Source organism: Meleagris gallopavo, chromosome 3, assembly GCF_000146605.3.
Source record: "Meleagris gallopavo isolate NT-WF06-2002-E0010 breed Aviagen turkey brand Nicholas breeding stock chromosome 3, Turkey_5.1, whole genome shotgun sequence".
NCBI lineage: Eukaryota > Metazoa > Chordata > Aves > Galliformes > Phasianidae > Meleagris > Meleagris gallopavo.
The window spans coordinates 30,608,649-30,613,349 of record NC_015013.2 but is presented as its reverse complement, the minus strand read 5'-3'; the positions used below and the strand labels follow the sequence as shown (position 1 = coordinate 30,613,349).

The 4,701-nt window shown below is 40.9% G+C and overlaps 1 long non-coding RNA gene across 1 annotated transcript in view; it reads right to left on the bottom strand.

Moving 5' to 3' along the window:
* Nucleotides 1–4,701, bottom strand: part of LOC104910184 — a 30,426-nt gene that overhangs the window by 22,472 nt on the left and 3,253 nt on the right. The gene's annotated exons all lie outside the window — the stretch shown is intronic.

Genomic DNA, 4,701 nt, shown 5'->3' with positions numbered 1-4,701 from the left:
ATCCAAGCTGCCTTAAACACTTCCAGGGACAGGGCATCCACAACCTCTCTGGGCATATACTAAAAAGAAATATGGCTCTCCAATCCTCCTATGGATTGTTTCACTGTAAAGAAACTTGGCTTTGTGTCTGTATGGGGCTACTGAATCATGGCCTGAACCTTTGATTGATCACCTGAGGTGAGCAATGAGTCAGCCATGGGAGCACAGGTGAAGGCAATTCACCTGTGCTGCAGGAAGGGGTGGAGCCTGGCTCCACCTCTCCTAGACCCATTTAAGAGCTGACTGCCAGTGGGGAAGGATCTCTCTGGAGATCTGCTCCATCAGGAATTCATCTCTCAAGCCCAGGATAGGGTGAGTGACTTTCTCTTATTTCTCCAATATAAATTATATTAGCCAAGCTCCTGGATATATATCTATACCATCTGTATATCCATTGATTACACACTGTCTGACAATCACTCTTGGAAGCAAAAGTGGACAGACACAAAGGAGAGGGCTATGTGTTTCCCCATCAATATGTCATAGAACAGAAATCAGAAGCCATGGGGTGATTAATTGATTTGGTCTTTCTTAGATTTTTCTTTGAACAATGTGCAAGTTCTTACTCTTGTATTGCAGATTCTTATTCAGTGGGAAGGAGATGGTGTTATTTATTTTGTTTGGTCCTCAGATTATCGTTGTTAGACAGATATAGAATACATTTTAATATTTTTTTTATATTCTAAAATGTGTTGTTTGCTGCCTTGGAAAATGCACTTCTTGAAAAACAAGAGTGACAGAACATTTCTATTTTGTCAAGAAATATTTTACAAATTTAACTGTTTGGTTCTACATCTCAGCAAAGCCTGTGGTAAGTAATACAAATTTGCAAACTGTAAATGGATTTTACTTTTTAATTTAAATGACTGACTCTGATAGTCCAGTCCTTCAGCCTCAACTTTTTGTTCCTGTTTTCTTGGTATTGGTACACATGGGATAAAGAAAATGATATGGTAGCCATGTGCATCTTTTCTTCCTTACAAATACTTGCCTCAGTTTTTCCTTTTTTTTTTGACTGATTTGCCTCTGCTTGGTTCTTCCTCTTGCGAGGTTCTTCCTCTTGCCCTGTCCTCTTTCTGCTCCTTCATCTCTGCCTCTCTGAAACAGTTCATGAGATGAAGAGTCTGAATCTCCACGAGGAGATTATATCCTTTCTGCTACCAGCTAAATGGAGCCAAGGAGAAAAAAACTTCAGTTCTGACTTAAATGCCTTCTAATTATCTAAACCTAATGGGATGTATACTTATTAAAATTTTCCCCTTTGTTTCATTTCTAGGATGATGTTCAGTGCATGTTGAAGGTTTCCAGCAACTGATTCATTACCCCATCATACCTAAACTGAGTAGTATTCAGTATTGCTGTGTCAGTCCAGGGACCCTCATTGTAAAATTTAGGTCTTAGCAATTCCTGCAGAGCACCAGAAGCTACAGATATCTGTCTTCCTCTGGTGACATAAAGACACATAAGCATGGTTAGAAAATATTTCAAGGATGCATTAGTGTTTCAGCATGTGATATTTTTGTATAGGTAATATTCTAAGTGGCATCTTCATGGCTCCCCTACAATTAAAATAATCAGAGGAAAGATGCCTCCTCTTTTTTTGTTCAGCAGCACATTTGATCGCTCAGCCATTTAACACAGCATTGAAAACATTTTTTTTCATGCTTTAAACCTAGATTTGAATATATCTATTTTCTATGAACTGAGTTCAGTACAAACACCATAAAATTCTCACTAAAGGAAAGAAGCACCTGGTGTATAATGAACTTACTTAGTAGGTGGATGGGAAGCACTGCAGAAAGTTGACTCAGCAAGAAATCTTTCTGTAGATTTTCAAGGAAAGGTTTTTTGCTCTTGCATCTTTACAAACATCTCTGGATATACTACAACAGCCCTGTATGTAGACACGCTTATCCTGGAATTGGTTGCTTTTTTTATTCACTGAGGCAGATATTTTTCCCCAGAACATGGAAATGACATGAACTATAGCAATACCTGCTAAAATTCATGCTTACTCTAATGCCTTATATTGTATGCATACTGTAACATCTTTTTTTTTTTCAAATGGAGAAATATTAGATTTATTTCCACATGTGACTCTCTTGTATTGCTTGGTGTTGATGTATTATCAAGGAATGCCCTGATTACCTATGACTGTGTTGCACATTCTGCAGGAATACATCTACTAGCCCCGATAACATGGACATGTGATTTGCATAATAACTTTTTGCCTATCTAAATTCACACTTCTATTACAATTGTGCGTGAGATTCCTTGTGTTTTTTCTCTGCTGTTAAACAGATGCTGCATTTCAGACTTGGTAAAATAGTTCTCTCTTTATATATTTTTTTTCCTTTACAGAACTGCTTTGGGATCTCTTTAACAGAAAGACAGCATATAAATGCAAATCATCCTTGGCCACATAGCTCAGAATTACTTTTGCATTTTATTCTTGATCTGCTTCTGTATATAGAGCATTCCTGACAGACGGTGAAATTAGGTTTACTCATATGGGCTGACCTGCTTTGGGGAAAACAAACACATGATAGCCTTGTGTACATGAATGTCATTATCTAATGAATGATCCTGCTGAAAAGTATTTCCTTCAATTAATTACTGATGAGACAATTTCATTTCATTTATAGCTTTAGAAAACAAACAAAACATCCAAAAGCCTACATATATGTATGTCACACCTTCTCAAATTTCTTTTTTCCCTAGTGTTATTAACATAGATATGTACATTTGCACAATAATTGCTCTTCATTTGAATCCTTTTAAGCAAGTCTCCTTTAGTAATGACTATCAGAAAACATATTCTGGCAGAATATGCAAAATTCTGCAAAAGATAAGTCTCAGTAAAGATATAACATTTACTCAAGAACAGAAACTCTACCTGCATGCAAATTAAATTTAGAGCACTCCTTTGCAGATAGTTAAAGTCTTATCAGGCCAGGAGCAATCCATGAATGTGACTAGGGATGGAAAGTAGAGTAAGAGGTCTCTGATTTGCAGACAGTGTACATGTCCCCAATGCAGGAAAATTCCCTCCATGGGATTGTCAATGGTTTATTCACCATCCACAAGAATTGGCTGTCTCTGTTATGAAACTCTGGAAAAGCAGACAGAAAAAAATATGAATAAAAATGAAACTCCAGTTAAAAGAGCTAGAGCCAAGTGCTTACTGCATCACATATTTCATTCACTTTCATTGAGTCATGGCTAGCAAGTGTCATCTATGGTTTCAGATCCCACATATTCCTGGCACTGCCTACGCGCCAGCAAGGGGTTTAGATGAATACTCTCCCATTTGCAGGCTGATCAGCACAGGGGCAAAGCATGGATAGTGCTGGTTTACCTGACAGGTATGCTGCTGTGCAGATTGGTACAGATGGCTCACCAAAGTTCAGGAAAATGGTAGATGTGAGGGACATGGGTAGTGAGCATGGTGGTGATGGGTCAATGGCTGGAATAGATGATCTTAGCTGTATTTTTCCAACCTTAACTATTCTATGATTCTGTGATTTCTATGGGAGACTGGAGAACTCACTGGGAGGCAGATGTTGCACTGAAGAGCTATTTTGGTGAAGATTTAAAAGCAGTGCATGTAACTATGGCATAGCAAAGGACCACAGAAGGAGCTGTAATTTATTCATGTGCCCCCGATGGGAAAGAAAGCAAGCAGTAGTTGTGCTGAGGAAGCACCACAGGACAGATGTACCAGCAAACCAGATTACTTCAGGGCTTGCCAAGCTGAAAATGAAGAGATAATGTAGAGAGGTAAAGTGCAAAGCAGCATGTAAATATTCATTTTATCACCTCTCATCTTGTGATAAATGTGTCGTGGCTGCCTCCATACCCACAGTTGCTCAGGGCTTTTGTTTCATAGATAAAGATAACTCTCCTAGTAGCATGATACAAAACAGCGGTGGATTGTTTGACTCCAGGCTGGATATAAGGAAACAGTTATTTACAATAAGGGTAGTGAAGCACTGGCACAGGTTGCCCAGAGAGGTGGTGGATGCCCATCCCTGCAGACATGCAAGATCAGGCTGGATGGGGCTCTGAGCACCCTGATCTGCTGGAGGTGTTTATTGCAGGGGGTTTGCACTAGACGGCCTTTGAGGGTTCCTTCCATATCAAATGATTTTATGATTCCATGAAAAAGATCTCCAAAACTTCAAAAGCAGCCAATAACTTTTATCTACACTCTCTAGATCGCGTAGCTGGCCATGGGTGACACTATTCCAGCAGACACAACGTGCTGCCACTGTGTCACGCATGGCGCCTCGGCAGATGCGCTCTTCCCAGAGCCAATGTATGTAAATACTGATCTTATTGACTCTGATACCAATGGATGCGACGTGACGCTGGAATAAAGCCACACCTGCGCCTCGCAGAAACCAGGGGGAACAAAACACCAGCAAGCTCTGGAGGCAACGCTTTCTCCGCGGGATCTCGTCCAGCTGGTTGTCTCCTTAACAACGCTGACCTCAAAAGGAACGCGGGAGCTTCTCCCCACCCCACCTGAGGATGTTTGCACACAAACCCCGGACGGCGGTGGCCGGGCTGCCTCGCTCCAGCCTGCAGGCACGAGGGCTGCCCTCCCGGCGCCGCATTCTCTAAGCAGGTGACGGTGCGGGGGGCGCACCGGCAGCTCCT